This window comes from Colius striatus, chromosome 5 (assembly GCF_028858725.1).
Source record: "Colius striatus isolate bColStr4 chromosome 5, bColStr4.1.hap1, whole genome shotgun sequence".
NCBI classification, from domain to species: Eukaryota; Metazoa; Chordata; class Aves; order Coliiformes; family Coliidae; genus Colius; species Colius striatus.
This window is the reverse complement of record NC_084763.1, coordinates 14,569,517-14,586,234: the sequence shown is the minus strand read 5'-3', so window position 1 is coordinate 14,586,234 and position 16,718 is coordinate 14,569,517. Positions and strand designations below refer to the sequence as shown.

At 44.0% G+C, this 16,718-nt stretch overlaps 1 protein-coding gene across 5 annotated transcripts in view; it reads left to right on the top strand.

Annotated features, from left to right (window-relative positions):
* The first annotated feature begins 797 nt into the window (after positions 1-797).
* POMGNT2 (protein O-linked mannose N-acetylglucosaminyltransferase 2 (beta 1,4-)) overlaps positions 798-16,718 on the top strand; it is a 30,979-nt gene continuing 15,058 nt past the window's right edge. Inside the window, exons 1-3 of one of the 5 annotated variants that reach the window (XR_009818792.1) lie at positions 798-884; positions 3,154-3,266; positions 10,163-10,242. The gene's annotated coding sequence lies outside the window, so the exon portion shown is untranslated. Of the gene's footprint in view, positions 885-2,157; positions 2,215-3,153; positions 3,267-10,162; positions 10,243-10,629; positions 10,664-16,718 lie in introns of those variants that run through there. The other 4 variants (XM_061996863.1, XM_061996864.1, XM_061996866.1 and 1 more) reach the window with 4 other exon arrangements.

Genomic DNA, 16,718 nt, shown 5'->3' with positions numbered 1-16,718 from the left:
ATCAGAGTCAGCATGTTCTCCGTGATTTATTCAAGCTGTAATAATCTCGGGGTTGCTCTGGTGAAGACTGACCTTACCAAACTCCATCTTGTGAACGTGACCTACTGCTGCTGTCAGAGTTTCCCTGCTAGGAAGGAACCTTCCTCTGATAAAGATGCAGGTGCCTCTTACCTGCCAGGTTTTCCTGGTAGGTTTGAAGCCATGTAACCAATAACGATGGTTGCCCTCTGCTTGAGCACATGTATTCTGAGTGCAAGGAATTGTGAGGCCAGGGAGTGTGGGCAATGAGCAAGGAGGCTCTTGGGCAGAGGAAAGCTGAGGGTCAGAGAGGCACCCTGAGGGACAGGTGTGCAAAGGCCGTGACAGGACAGTGGAAGAGTGGAGACTGAAGGAGATCAGAAGATGAGGAGCAAGGGGTGAGAAACAGAGACCACTGGGAGAAACAGAGTGGTTAAGGACTGTACGGGGAGGCAAGGGCTGGGAAGCCTGGGGAGAAGGCTGTGAGGGAAAACCAGTGAATTGCGGTGGACGCAGAGAGCACTGGGACCGCCTAGAGGGTCTGTTCTCACACCGCCGCATGGCAGCCCGCCTTGAGGAGACACGCAGAACTACACTCCCCAGAACGCCTTTCGCGCAGCCCGGCACACAGCATGCGCAGCGGCCGCCGCGCTCCCGAGCACGGCGGGCCCGGCGCCGGCCGCCCCTTCCCTCCCCTCCCTCCCCACCCCGCCGCCGGCGGGAGCGCGGGAGAGGCGGTGCCGCGCCGCCCCGCCCCGCCCCGCCGCCGCGGCCCCTGGGCGAACAGCGGCGTGAGGAGGAGGCGGCGGGGCCGGGCCAGGCTGGGCGGAGGGGGTGGCTGCTGCCGTTGGCGCCGCGGGCAGCAGGTGAGGCGGGCGGCGAGGGGCGGCCGTGGGGCGGGGGCGGCCCGCGGGAGCCGGCGGCTGCCGCTTCTTTCCTAAAGAAAAGGGGATGACGGGGCAGCGGGGGCGATGTCCGTCGTGGTCGGCGGCGGCTCCGCCGCGGGGAGGCAGCGTCCGGGGAGAGGGGAGGGAATAACCCACGGAAGCCCCCCAGGGTTGCAGAGAGCGGAGCTGCCACCTTGGACGTGGAAAGCTCACTTGTGCAAAGCTGGAGAGGGGGAGCCGTCCGGCGCGGGCGACGCTGTGAAGGTTAGCTCGTGTAGGCAGCTGTCAGCGCCACGGAAACGCGCTTCAATTAAAACTCTTAATAACCTCCCTAGAGGTCAAAGACGCTGCAGGTTTAAAGCCTACCAGGGCAAGTAAAGATGTAATTATGTTCTCCTGACAGTTTTCTGTGATGGCTGAGTGCCTTGGGAACCCCACTAGACACCTGTCTTCAGCTTTGAAAGCTTATCAGTCCTTGTGAGTTTGGCCCCAGTGGATACGGATGCTGAATTTATCGCATCCTGCCCCTTTTAATTATTGCGTGCTGACTAAGCATGGTGGAAAAGTTTCTCTTGCGTGTGTTGGCTCTGGGTGCCTTCCACATGCACGTGCTGAGGTCAGGGTTACCGGACTGCATGTGTCCAGGTCTGCATGTGTCCCCTTGCTTCCTTCCAGTCCCTCTGTAATTAACCCAATGTTTAAATGGATTATTAAGATAATGGCTGCTGCTTTGGAAAAAGAAGCCGGAAAAGAAGTGAAACATTCTCTGGTGACAAGAATGACTGTATCTGAACAACTGGTAAAGGCAAGGGAACATATTGGTGTTTTCACACCAGTACCATAGTTGGATAACTATTGACAACTGCTGACTTGTAAACGATGACTGCTGATTCAGGAGAATCTGTTGACTTTGGTAATAAAACAGTAATGGCTCCTTTTAATAGCGATCGCAAAACACTAGAACTGATGGATTGGCTTGTCAGCTCGAGCCTTGACTTAGCTGAGAACCAGAGGAGCTCTTATCCTCTGGGAGGACCTTCTCCCCCAAACAAAACGACGTACGCTAAACACATCAAATGTAAGACATTGCAATGTCGTTTTCAAAACCGTGGTAGATACAGATGCGTGAACTACATACAGGGAACCCACTTTGCAGTCTGCAGAAAAGCAAGAGCGCGTTTTGAATGGTTTGTGATTGCAAGGTGGCAGTTTTACTTGTGTGTCTCACTTTTGTGTTTTAATTAGCTGTCATCAAAGCAGGAGTTCAACCTCCAACACTTGTGAAGCATGCCACGAACGTGCACTCTAGGTACCTGGTTAATGTTTTGGGACTAATTACCTAGAGCCCATTCTCTATTAAGTAATGTACAGAATGGACTGACTGTATGGAAATCTTCTTCCTGTTAAATTTTCACTCTCCTCATTGTCATCTCACTGTGAAATTGCTAAGGTTTGTTCCAGTCATCTGAAAACTGGATATTCTCATTCCCCTTATTCTCAGCCTCTTCTCCTAAAAATTTTTTGCTTTAAAGTCTTTGGTAAGTGCTGTTGGTTTAAACAGTTCCCTGTGACAGCAGCCCACATTCAGTTACTGTTCCCCAGAGTTTTTAACAGATTTATATCTGGCCTGTGCTCCAGCACAGCAAGGTCTTTAGGAGGTGTTTTAAAACGTAAAGGCTTATCCACTAGCAAAGCTATCATTTTATTCAAATAAACAGAACCACATTTGACTTCTTTCAGCAGAAGAACCTGCTTTCTATTTAAAATGGCTTTTCCAACCAGAGCGTATCTAGGCTGTGAAGGAGCAGATTTTTCTAGGAAGTAGTGGGAGGCAGGAAGAATCATGAAAAAGAAGTTGGCACAAAGGAGAGTGTTAAACCACAGAGCTAGAACCAGATCAGAGGTTCTCAGCTGTACAGACAAATTTTTGCCTTCTCACACTGTGGGGCAATAATTTTTTCTGTTTGTTATCCCCGATGGTTGCAGAATACAGTTTTTTGGTTGGGACTGAGGGGTAGAATGGTCTATGGGTCCATAATGCTTAGGAAAGAGTGTGCAGTGGAGTTTTGGGGAAAATGGATGATGCTTGCCCCGTTTTGCTGACTGCTTTCCTGGGGAAGCCGATGGCTGTACCCATGGCACTTTTTGCACAGTCAGCACAGAGCGCTGACTGAGGGTTAGCATTGGTCTGTGGTTCTGTGGTGCTGGGTGAACGTGTAATATGAGGCCCTCTTTCTTCTCCTTTTAGGTGTTTGCTTTCCATGGTAGGACGCGTTCCCTCCATCAGCCCACCACCTGCTCCAGCAGCATTCTGCCATCTTACCCCTGCAACTGTCTCTCCCCATCTTGGAAGTGAACTGGGTAGGTGTGAAGTGCTGGAAGAAAGTCGATTTCTTTCTTTGCCCTCCAAATACTCAGACTGGGCCTGGTGGCACAGGCAGTGGAAAGGCAGCCTCTCCCCTTTGGTGATGTGAGACAGCCCTCAGCCCTGCCTGCATTTGGAGCAAGCTGTGAGCGTGGCATTGAACTCAGTGTGGGAGAATTTAAACGGCGAGCTTTCAAAGCCAATTACTGGACGCAGTCTGTGTCTGACAGGCTTCAGTTTCATTAGCTGCCTCCCAGGAGTATCGAGCTGTGCGGCTCACCTTTGCAGAGATCAGATTCTCCTCTGTGATGTTATTAGGTGTTTTTAAAAATAGCTCCATCAGTCCACTTTAAAAGAGCTGGTCTGTTCTGATAACAGTGCCTGCTGGTGCTTTTCCAGATAAGGAACTTGTCACTTTTCCTCCTGTCATACATGCAGCTTCTGCCCTATTTAGAATACAGCTTAAAAAAAAAAAAGACTACAAAATAACTACCAGTCTTGTGTAAAGATTTATGTGTTTGAACCACCAGTCTTGCGTAAAGATTTATGTGTTTGGTTTAGGAACAACTGAACGCTCTTTATTTAATCGCTTTGGACAGTGTTGGTGTATGAAGAAGATAAGATCAAACTATATGCAGATTTGAGGGTAGTACTTTCATATGCCTGTGTCTTGAGGAAATGGGGATATATCACTTATCTTTGGCCTGTTGTCACTTTGTTATATATCTTCTCCTTTTCTTTCAGTCCCAATTAGAAGTGCACTAGTTTTTAAAAGGAGCTGAAGTCCTACATTGTGCATGAATGTGTATAATCTATATGGTGGTGGGAAGCAAGCAGATGAAATAGTGTAAAAACAATTCCAATTTCTTTGGAGGATCTGAAAAGTAGTTATGGGCTTGTGCATACTAGGAGTATATCATGGGGAAACTGCAATTGCGTGCCATACCTAGTAATTAATTCTGTAGTGACATATGCAGAAGCAATGTCCTAAGTTACTCGTTTCTTTGATGTTTTGTGAGCAGAGGGCATTTTTAAAAAGGTCTGTCAGTTTTGTGGGAATTTGGTGATAGCTTATTGCTGGGGGATTAGAAGAGAGTCGCGGTCCAAGTGAGGCTCCTGACTCCTCTGCTCTCAAAGGAGAGACAGCTCTCTGCAGCCTGTTTTGCAAGCTATCATCCTCTTAGAAATCCTTGTTGGAGAATGTTCACGGGTGTCCTCAGCAGAAATTGGGAACTTGTTGATCACTCTTAATTGAGTTATGCTCCATGAACCAGTCACTATTACAGAAAATCAAGCACCAGGAAGATCATGGCTTATTGTAGGACTCGGTGCACTGTGAATTTTTATAGGAAAGAGAGAGCATTATTCTTTCCCTGCTTCCCTTGTTCTCACTTGCTTCTCGGTTCCTTTACTTTTTCGTTTCTCTGTTTCTGTCTCTTTCACCATGCCTTTAACTTGGGTCTATTCATGTACTTTAAGCACCTGACTAAGTGTTTGCAGCATAGGATGTAAGTACCTTTTTGCACTGTAACATCAAAGGATTGCATTTCAAAATTACAACTTTTCCTTTGAACAGGGAGAAAAAAATGTTCCTGGTTGCTATGGCGATAAGCACTATATAAATGCCTATAAATAAATAAACAGCTGATTCTTGGACTTTGATTTGCAGTATTTTTACTTTTCTAATGAGATATAATTAAATATCAAAATGGGAGGAGGTGACATTTTCCCAATTTTTATTAAGTACATATTATTCTTGTGCCTTCTGTTTTACGGTATTCCTGCTGAGAACAATTAAATAGTAAGTTCTTTGTATTTTTCTCTCTGTAGAAAGTTGCTGTTTTAAAAATCGTGATCTAGCATTTACAGAAAAACTTTTAGATGCCAAAAGGCACTCAGCTAAAAAGGTGGTGTCCATTTTAAGCTTAATCAGAACGCACATTTTGAGCTAGAGGGCTGTTTTCCTTGTCTCTAAGAGACTACTATGTGCTGTCACAACATTTAGGTTCTGATCAAAAGTGTCTGTAAATGTAATTATGTTCCTCTGCAGTATTTGAAACCCCGCGGTGCACAACAGCAAAACTTGAAAATGTCACTGGCTTTTACTTTTATGTTAAAATGACAAAGGCAGAGTGAAAAAACAGATATTTCTGTCGAAGTTTGAGGAGGAGGAAAGAATTCACTTTTTTTTGGTAAGCCTTTTGTTCTCAGGTCTGTAATGTAAAAGTAGCTTCCTCTCTGTGCTAAAGGTGGTAATTGTAAAAGGGACTGGATGGAGACAATAAACTGCTTCTTCAGAAGTCAGTGAGTAGCCATCAGACATTGCTAAAATAGCCCTTTTCATGAGTAGTCTCTGGAGCCCAGTCCAGTCACTCGCAGATTCTGAGGCACAACCACAGCCCATTTCCCAGCAGTGCACTTGAGTGTTCCCCCTCACTGGTGTTTCTCACTTGGGAAGTGAGCACACTTTGTTTAACAGCAAAGAGCTTATAGTGGAAGGAAAATAGACACATATAATACATAGAAATACTCCTTTGTTGAAGACTCGGTCTAGTTTCTTGGTGGAAACTGATTTTACCACTGAAGAGGCATTTCTTCAGTCCTGAGCTTGTGTGCTGACCGGGAGTAGATCTGCTTTCTACCGCAGTCACAGCTTTGTATTCAAGGAAGCTTGCAGATTTCCAAAGGATTTTGAAGCACTCTCCTGTCCTGCTAAACGTTTGGTAAAACAACACCATGTTATTCACTGTCTTTGTCTGAGCATTCAGACTCATATCTACTTGCTTTACTAATTTAAAATACATTTGACTAAATACCTTTTACTTCAGAGCATGTGTAATTGGGATATTTTTCCAGTTGCACATGGTTACTTTTCACAGAGCAAACCGTGTACATCTGCACACAGCTGTTGAAGGCAGGGCAGAACAGGAGCAAGGAATGGTGGCCCTGAAACTCTCCCTTGAGCAGTGACAGCCTGCCCCGATTTGATTTATGTTTCATCGACCCTGTCATTTTTTGTCCCAGCTGAGCTGCTGCTGTGGCCAGGCTGGTGAACTCACCTAAGAACACTGACAGCTTCAGTATCTTCCCAGCAATGCATTAACCCTCAAGCTGCCTCTGAACCTGGTGCTTTGTGCTATGGGACTTCACTGGCCTCTCGGATGGTGGCACAGAGCTCTGACAAAGACCGTGAAGGGAGTGCAGCATCTCCCTTATGATGAAAGGATGAGGGAGCTGGGGCTCTTCAGCTTGGAGGAGACTGAGGGGTGACCTCATTAACGTTTACGAATATGTAAAGGACAGGTGTCAGGAGGATGGAGCCAGGCTGTTCTCAGTGATGGCCAACAACAGGAAAAGGGACAACGGATATAAGCTGGAACAGAAGAGGTTCCAAAGAAATACCAAGGAAGAATTTCTTCACTGTGAGGGTGACGGGGCACTGGAACAGGCTGCCCAGATGGGTTGTTGAGTCTCCTTCTCTGGAGACATTCAAAACCTCCCTAGACGAGTTCCTGTGTGACCCACTGTAGGTGGTCCCGCTCTGGTAGGGATTTGGACTGGATGATCTTTCGAGGTCCCTTCCAGCCCTTGAAATTCCGTGGTTCTGTGACCCTCTGCCTGCACTGTGTTTTCTGTGGGCTTGATGAGTGAGTTGTGCTCTTTACCTGCAGAAGATGGTGTGAGCTTCGTGCCTATCAAAGGAAATTTTACTTGCATTGAGGTTGGTTAGGCCTGGCCGGTCAGTGCTTGGCCTGCAGGTCTCAGCTGCCTTCACAGGACTGTGTGGCTGACAGCTGACAAGGCAATCCAAGATCTCTTCCAAAGGCACTATTGCAAGGGCTGATGAGGTTTGTAGGCGGCCTGAACCCAAACAGAATCTGTGCTGCCTGCAAGAGCAACAGGAAAAGGTGGCAAACAGGGAGTCTTGGAAGTGCTCCAAGTTTGCAGCTACCCCCAGGGCTAACTGCTTGTGTTTGGTGTACCTGGGGACCATGTCGATGCTGGAGCAGGAGAAGGCTCCAAAGTCACTGAGTTTTCTCAATTGGAAAGCACCATTATCACTAGTACATACCGCCTTTTAGTGGAGTGACATCTTTATTTAGGAGCCTTTTCTTAGGGCAGGAGGATGAAATACACATATTGATATTAATGTCTGGATGGTCTGGTGAGGACAAGAGGTAGAGCTGTTTTGTGTCTCCTTTTCTGGCATGGACAGGGCAAAGGATGTAACAGTGCATATATCAGGTATTTATTTTTTTCCCCTTTCTTGCTTTTCTGTGTTTGGGCGTTGTTTTTCCTTTCATTTTTAATTTATTCTTTTAATGGATGGATATGATCCAGGACCATCTGGTGAAATTTCCCGTTGTCACATCCAGGTTTTCTGATGTATTGCCTGTCAAGTTACATTGTATGTTCAGATGAGTTTTTCGTATGATGTGCTGACAACTACTGACAGCCTTGAGATGGGAAGTTGAAGCTTGGAGGGAAAGAAGAGAGGGGCAGTTAGCTTTAAAAATGTAAACTGGATTGCTCTTGGTTGGTGGTGGGATTTCCATTCTGGTATTTATGGCTGCCTTTTTTAATACAGAAATGTGAATGAGTGAACTTGTAAGTGCCTCTAAGTGCACCTAAGGTACTGTAATTAAACTTGGAGTGTCTGTAGTCCTCTCCTAGTTTTACTGTTGGTTTTTTTGCTCTTTGATGCTGGGCTCATTGCTTAATCTTTATCTGTCATTAACTCTCCCTCTGTAGATACTTTCAGACATATTTAAGCTGCAGCCTTTTCTTCCTGCTTTACTCTTCAATCTTTTTTATACCACTAGGCATCCTAAAAATCATAATATCTCAGTATCCTAATCCTAAGTCCTAATACCCTAATAACTCTGTAGTAATGTCAACTATGATTTTTGGCAAATTAGCATTAACCTTTGCAGACCACAAGTGTGAAAGCAGTAAGCAAATCTGAAATAACTACAGTAATTCTTTCCTTCCTGGTTTAACACTCAAATAATTAATTAAAACTCTTTTTTTTTAATGTAGAGGTCCACAGTGCAATTGCATTTGCTCACACATTGACAAAGGTAATGCTGTACTTTGTAAACTAGAATCCAAACAAGCTATAAACAGTTCAGTTTTGTTCCTCGTTTTTCCTGCTGTAATTTGAAGCCCTGAGTAGCAATTAGGCTGGTGACAAGATAAATTTCACAACTTGTTATCATTCTTCATTTTTTAATTGGCCAGATGAGTAAAGAAGTGATTTGTGTTTGAACTTTAAAGGTTCTTAATTTGTACAGTGCTGGTAGAGAGCATAGTACAAGTACTTATGAATGAGTTGGAAGGTAGTCTGTAACCAGAGATGAAATTGCACCACAAAGGCAGGTCCAGATGTGTTTCTCAACACAGGCTCTCTCCTCTCACAGCCGTGGTGGTTACAGTGGGCCTCCTTCTCATTAGATGCTGACTAAATGTTGGTGGAGTTGGAAGTTGCCCTTGGAAAGGAGAAAGCTTTCTTCCATGAGGGTTTGAGGTTGAAGATGACAGTCCTCAAGCTCAGGGGACTCTTGTTGCAGTTTGCTAAGAAACTGGAAAGCATTTACAAGGTTCTACTTACTCCTATGTCGTCTTGGTGCTACTTCCTGGCCTGAGGACTGTGAGTGCCCTTCTGTAGCTATAGAGATGTTCTGTTAAGCTGACCAGCCCCAGCAGGGCCCAGGTATAGGAACAAGTAACCACTGTTTGGTACTCTGATCTTCTGTACTTCCATACTTTGTGAGAGTCACATAAGGAGACTTGGAAATTATCCAAGTTCTGTTCCTTTGTAGGGGAGAGGCTGGGATAGGAGAGGGTGAAGTGAGAGTACAGACACTTTTCTGTGGTGGTGGTGGATTGTGTTGGATGGAGCACTGTTCTCATATTGATCAAACATCTCAGCTCAGCTGTTGTCATAAGAAGTGGACTTTGGAGGGAACCCCATAAATGGAATGTGGCCAAATTTTCTGCCTGTAGTATGTTTGATGGCACTGCAGGGAGGCAAGGCTGGTCTTCAGTCTTTAAACACATTAAATTAACTCCGGGTGAGCTTGCTGGGAAAAGGGTAATGAAGCAGGTCAGAGACAGGAGGTGTGTACTCAAGCACATGCAGTGAGCTGAATCATGTGGGCAGCATTCCTGCAGGCATGTGGCTGGGAGCAGCCAGGTCATGGAGCACACTGTGCTCTTCATTAAATGCATCACAGGCCACAGATGCAGCCCAAATCACCTGTCCAGGCGTAAAAGATAAGGTCTGTTAGTATGGAGAACAATCCCGTCGGGGGCGGGGGGGGGGGAAACTTGTGAGAGGAGCTGGATGCTAACTAGCTGGTGGCTGTTAGGGCGTGTACTAACCACCAGCCTGTCAGGGATTGCCAGAGTCCTTTGCAGCTAAAATTAAAGCTTGTGACGGTGGAGACTTGGTAAAGATCTCAACAACATCTATTCTGTTGCTTCAAGTAGAGGTGGCTGCTGAATGGGTCAGTGATGTGACTGATGTTGTGTGGTACTTCATCTTTATTTCATATGACGAGGAGGTGGGAGGGTGGAGATTACTTGAAGTGCCTGGCTAGAGACAGAATGTAATTTATCAGTGTTCATTTGTCTGGAGGGATACACAGCCCATATATAATTTTTAAAATGTGTTAAAAAAATGGGGAGCTGTTATCTTTTAAGATCAGTGAGCACTCAAGCCTGTTGGTTTAAAATCCCATTTCTGTGACACATAAGTGCGCTGCTATGCATTTTGTATTTATAGTGTGTGTATAGTGTAAGTTATTTGTCTAAAATGAACTGAGAAAGTGTGTATCAATAGTACTGATTAAGTCCTTCATAAAGAGTTATGTGTGTTTTCCTTGTTTAGACTGAAATACCTGGAACTGCGTGTGGATTCATCCTAGTCAGTTCCTCCGACATCACGTTTAATAGAAGAGTTCTTTTCACATGTGATCTGCAAATGGTGATATTTTTTGTTTGTTTTTATCACATTAAATATTTTTTTCTCCACATTCTTTCCTTCTCCACTTGAGTCTTTTTTCTCCTTTCTCTGATTCAAACCTGGTGACAATATCCTACAGCTAAACTATCAGAGGGGGAAATGGGATATCAGTGTTCTCCACCTTCCTGTTGAGAAATCTGTATTTTAGTTTTCCGCAGTGTACTGAGAGCAAGAGAAACGAGAAGGGTATTGCCATCCTTCATCACAAGCAGAATGATTAATTACATGTCCTGGAAAGTTTAAAGATGCATAAGAATGTAAATACTTGGCCTACAAGGATGTGTGGTTGAAAGTGCTGATCCAGCCAGGAGTTAAGCACAAGCTTGCTTCCACTGGATGTACCTACCTGGCACCATGCTGTGTGGGGTAAGCAAAGCTCTTGCTATGAAAGGAGGACTTTTTTGTTTTAGTAGCTTGAAGTAGGAAAAGGAAATTAGCCTTCTGCAGACACTTGGAAGAGCATCCTATGAGTAATGCAGGTGTTTGTCTTCTCAGTGCTGTCCCTTGACTCTATGGTGTGGACTGGTGTAGATGGAAACACTAACGGCTCAGCATTCGCTACCTTACAGCGCATCTTATCCACTTGCTCTCCTCCCTTTTCACACTCTGACCATGTCTGATGTCCTTTAGTGGAAGCACTCTTTTTGACTCTGTTTTCTTTCTTCCACTGTAGTGTGTTTTCATGCCACATTTCTTGCCCCTTCAATTTGATGACACGTGCTTTCTGAGGAAGCGGCGTATGCTCTGCTCCGTGTACTGTCTGCCTGCCCCTGCTCCTGTGAAGTCTTTCATCCCCCTCCTGCTGGATTTGAGCTTGCATTCTGACTGAGAGGGGAGACATCATTGTTGTGTACAGAATGAAATGGTTGAGGGGGAGGTGGTGGTGAGATTTTGGTGTTTTAGATGCCATCTCTCTTGCATCTTTGAGACTCCAAAAGAGAGATGGAGGCTGAGTTTTTCTGATGCGCTGATTTTATAGCATCATTTGTTTTCACTGAATTACCTCCAACTGGTCCCATAGCATTGCAGCTGGCACTGCAAATTTCACTTCCATCTCCTGTGTTTTAAGTGATTTAATTTACTTCATACAGTGCAATGAGGTCTCAGACTCATGATTGGAAATTCCTCGGTGCTTTACTGATAAACATAGATCAAAAAGAAAATCTCACAGTCTGGTCTTTTTTTCTCTAGAGCAGTTTTTGAAGGCTTGCACATTCTTCTGCTCTACATCCTTTGTCCAAATGTATTCTCTATTCTCTCCCTACGTGTGTCTTCCTTTTATTTTAGTCCTACGTGTTCTGTATTCTTCTGGTTTGATTTGCTTGTGCTCGAGAGGAAACATACCCAAGTTTAAGTATAGTTTGCTATTTGGACTTAATTTGGAAGTTTTCCTTAGGAATGCTTCGTAAGCAAAGCGCTCAATATTTGCTTTTAAAACTTTTTCCACCAACAGCTGGAAAGCTTCACTAACAGCTTTGACTGCCATTTGGCTCTCATGCACTGATCTTGTTTTGTCATACCTATGAGAGGCTGTGATGCACACTTCTTACATTTGAATCAACTGATGTTTCCTTTTCCTGTTGTAAAATATTTTGCCTTTTCATGTCCTCCTCTCTCCCGGCCTTTCACTCTGCCATATAAAACTGAAACAGTGAGCTAGATAATTATTGACAAGCTGAACTCCTCTGCACAGGAGCCCCTTCATCAGCAGCTAGGTGTTCTGAAGATCACGTGTGGAAAAACTGGCTGAGGGGCATTTCAATGCTAAACAAGGATTGCTTGGTTCTTGTGTGGACATAGTGGGACAAAGATTGGGTTAAAGGTGAGAGGAGTAAGAGTTTATTTGAAAACAGAAGTGGATTTTTGTGGGTTTTGTACCACCCAACTTTCTTGTCAAAGTTCAACTGAGGAAATATCATTCTCAAAGAAGAGTTTCATTTTTTGGTTGCAAGTATTTCTTTGTTTATGGTGTTAATTTCCTTTCCATCTTTTTACTGGTTTACCTTAACAACTTGATTACACATGTATTTTTGCTCAAGTTACGAGCTCTGTTTTAAACTTAAGTAATTAGCAAGGGAAGATGTCTGATCTATCTGCTGCTTTGTTGCTCAAGGAGCAAAGAGAAGCAGAATTCTGGGGTTTTGGTCTTTAATTGGAAGTCCTAATTGTGTAAATTTGACATAGGTTATTCCTGTTTCGACAAATCATCTCTTTCTTCAGCCTAGAGCTGTGTAAATGCTGGGACCATGCTTACATGAAGCCAAGGAATTATAATGAGTTTCCCAATTGTGCTCCGTGTACCTCTTGTATTACTTCTTTTGTCCCAGACAAAAACCCTCCTTATTTTGGGTGTAGGGGCTTTAGCATTTCCTTCTGGTAAGCAGACAGACAAATGTAGTTCCAGGATAACCTCAGTCCATTGCACAGGGCAGTCAGTGATGAGCAATGAGTTAGCTGTGAATTGCTTTGTGTCTTAGCTTGCTGTTGGTTTCCCCTTTCCCAGTTGGCCAGCTGTAATGTAAATTGGGTGGGATGTTGCTGGTTTGTGAATGGAAATCCCTTTGCTCTGATAAGAATAATTTCCAGTGTTTGCTCCCTGGATAGGTGACTCACCCATACCTGTGTGGACAAAAAGACCTCTCCAGAGAGATGTGTGACACCGGCTTCGTGACCTCTTCTTTCTTTGCACTATCTTTCTGTCACTTGCCTGAGCCAAACCAGATTCAGTCTGTTCCTGCTAGTGGGAATTTATTTCCATTTTTATTTCAATATTTTCCTGCTTACCTTTCACAATGGCTGGAAGCAGTAGCAGAGGGAGGGGAGAGGAGGAGTGGTGGGAAATAAAAAGGCACACAAAGATTAATTTGCTGTGTAATTTCCTCCTTTAGAAGAAGGGAGAGACACACCTGGGAAAATAGGTTATCGGACCTCTAAGCACATAGATGAAATACTTTCCTTCTGATAGACACTCCAGTGTCACACTGAGGCAGTCACTTACTCAGCACTAAAACTATATGACCAGATTCATTTTGAGGAGACATGAGGTGGTTTCCTGTGCGTGTGCATTTTTACTGCCTTTAGCTAAGTTAGGGCCCTTGGTGCTTATCACTCTTTAATGATTTGTTCTTAGTCCTGCTCCTTGCTTCTGGCTGTTTGTTCTTTACTACTTAGGTTATTACTCATGTTCATGCAGAGACCTGAGAGTTAATAGAAAAGGAAGATTGGAGTTGCTCAGCCCTCCCCTTCCCCTGTAAGGTTATCTGGGACAGCTTCACACGCATTTATATGTGGCTCTGCAGCTTCTTGGCTTCTGACTGTGTTACGATTGTGCCAAAGGTATAAAATTAAAGCTGGGAAGCTAGCAGCTTGCTGAAATGAATTTCTTTAAATGTATAAAGCTACTGATTAATCATCTATTAATGCAGGTATAAACCTAAGAGTAATATACAGTCTGTATATTAATTGCAATCTTTTATATAAATGTTATATAGGTACACAATATGACTACTATATGTATTTAGCACAGAGGTCACAAAGTCAAGTTATTATACAAAAAGTTCTCTGATCCTTGCTTAGTTGATGTGCTTGTCTTTGTCCCATGGGAACACAGGACTCCTAGGTATGTACTTGTCTGTAAGCATTTAATATATTCAAGCAAATCAAAGAAGAAAGGTTTTATTTCAGCATATTTTAGGTTTCATTTTAGTATATTTCATCACTTCGATGGTAAAGAAATGATTGTTTTATGTAACCTTAAGTGACTTAGCAGTTAATCTGTTTTCTAGTCAGTTCTCAGCCACTGGACTCGGGTGCTTTCTCCTTTCAGATACTTGCTGCAATAATACATGTGCAGATTTCAGTTATCATAGTTGCAAGAGGAGATTTTTGTGGCTGTGACTTTAATCCCTTTGCCTAGGAAGAAGGGTTGGCTGCCTCATCACACTGTTCCTTTCAGCCTCCAGGACAGGTTATGAGCACCTTGTTCTGCAATGGAGAAGACTTGGATGAGCCAAGACAGGAAAGTTCTGCCTGGGATGATATATGGCCCCCATCTCCGACCTCTCCAGACTTGGAATGGATCTCGCTGCCTATAGCCAATATGTATTTTAGTTGTGTCTTTTCTCCCAAGGTCACGACAATTCTCTTTGAGAATGATGGATGTGACAGTACATATGCTTTTACTATGGCTCATCTTGAGAATTCTTTGCAAGTGAGAGGATTCTGACCTGCTCCAGTGCTCCCTGTGCTTGGGTAAGGCTGCAGGGATTTCCTTATGACTAGATGGCTCCTGTGGGAATGGCTGCATCAGTGGCCATGCTAGCAGAAGTCTGAAGGTGGAAAAGCACATCTTTATGTAGGATGCTACCTTCAGTGCCCTCGATGTCTTGAAATACTGTATAAAGTAGCCAGAAGACCACTCTCCTTTTGGCTTTGCAAATATCTGCACATGGATCCAGAGCTGTACACAATGAACAAGGGGTTTTAAGTGGAGCTGATGTTGCTCTTCTCTCAGTGACAGTCAGGTTACACTTCAGTTATTTGAAGAGATTGTTATTCCCAAATACTTGACTCAGCATTTGAATCAACAAAGGCAGCAGATCTTGTCAGTGGGAATGAAAGGAACAGAAATGAGCTGCTGCAGCAAGGCTGGGTAAGGAGTCTCCTGTCATCGAAGGGCCACCAGTGAACAGCAACTAAGTCAGTAGGTTTGCAGATGTTTCACAACAGATACTTTCTCACCTTCTTGTGTGTATTAGATGTCACATCAGCTATTTATGGAGGTATTGTAATCTCCATGGAGGTGGGGTGAGAAGGAGGGCTGTAGAGAAATTATACATTGATTTATTGGTGGGTTTTATGGGGCAAAAATCAGGTACCTTATTTTTTTATTACTACTCAAATAAATATAAAAACAAGCCTTACACAAAAATCCCCAACTTAAGTAAGGCTTGAAACTCTTCTTCTTGCTGCTGTGCCCTTGATAAATATGCCTAGATTCAGTAGTACTTCCATGAATTTTCAAGCTGCCAAGGGCATGAAGAAGTTCTTCCTAGCTATTGAACTGTAAATTGTTGTGTGTGACACCTGGAGGAGTTGGAATGGTTTTGTACAAGTAACTCAGTGTATTCATCACACTTTCCCTGTTGCATGCAGTGGTTCACATTGAAGCTGAGAAAGATGATTCATATTGCTTTCTTCTCTTCCCCCTGTCAGTAGCAGCAGTAGCCCTCAGAGCAACATTTGAAACAGTAGACGCCTGGCCCACAGCCATGTGTTACTACTGCTCTGCTGGGCCCTCTGATGATGCTATGATCAGATGAGAGACGAGGTAGGAATTGTTCTTTTCCTTGGGGAAAATCACACTAGGGTATTTTCGTACTAATTGAAAAAAACATGTTTAAGGCAGTGTTTAAACTGGCCTGCAGACATCTTTCAGCCCTATGGCCTGTGCTGTCAGGAAACGCCCTTTTCTTTTTTTCTTCCCATGTAAGTTATTTTAGACGATTCATCAGATTTTATGCTCTGTTCTGAATTTTCCTGTGAATATGAGCACCCCTGGGATGTGCTGCCAACCCAGAACACAAATGGATTGCGCTCCTTTAGCATCAGTCTGAGTGGTTACACCAGAGGGAAGGGTATTGAGTAATACTGTGCTTCAGTCAGTTGTTAGTATTACACTACTGTCATATGGATAGAAGTGGGTTATTTGCTGGCTGCATCCCTTTAAAATGTGAGGCTGTGGTATACAGGTGTGGCTAAAGGGAGTGTCTGCTTACAATTTTGGGACTCAAAATGGCAATAAACCTTTTTATTTGCCCTGATTTGATTTAGGTTCTCCTTTACTTTGGCACTGGACTCCATTCCTGTCATGCTGCTGTGCTGGGTACCTCTGGGCATTTGTCAGAGACTGGCTAATTGAAGCACACGCTTCAGCTTGGATCAAAACTGCTGTTTTGATCAAGATTGTAGATGCAGCTGCTGTTGCCTTGTGGAGTTTTTTTCCATGAAGTGCTAGGACTTTGGTTGGTAGGTTTTGGTTCTGCAGGTTTTTTAGGAAAGCACAAAGTCTCTGAACATACCAGAAGCTGGAAGCTTAGGGCAAAGGCAGATGCGGGGAACAGTCCTTCTGTAATCCTGCTTGTGAACTCAGATGTTCTGGAACAACTGCAGCTCACTTACGAATGGGTGTATAATCCAGTAAAGGCAATGAAAAGCTTGGACATCTGAAGCACTGGCCTCTGGATACTCCCACATGCTTGTTAGCTGTTCATCTCCACAGGTCTGTCAAAGTGTCTGACAGTTCCATTGTTTAGCCTAAAATGCAAGACTTGTGTTTCTGTTATTTCTCTTCTTCTACATACCTCATCACCCTTATGATATTCACATTCAAGGATGTTTTTCATTTCAGTAGCTGTATTTT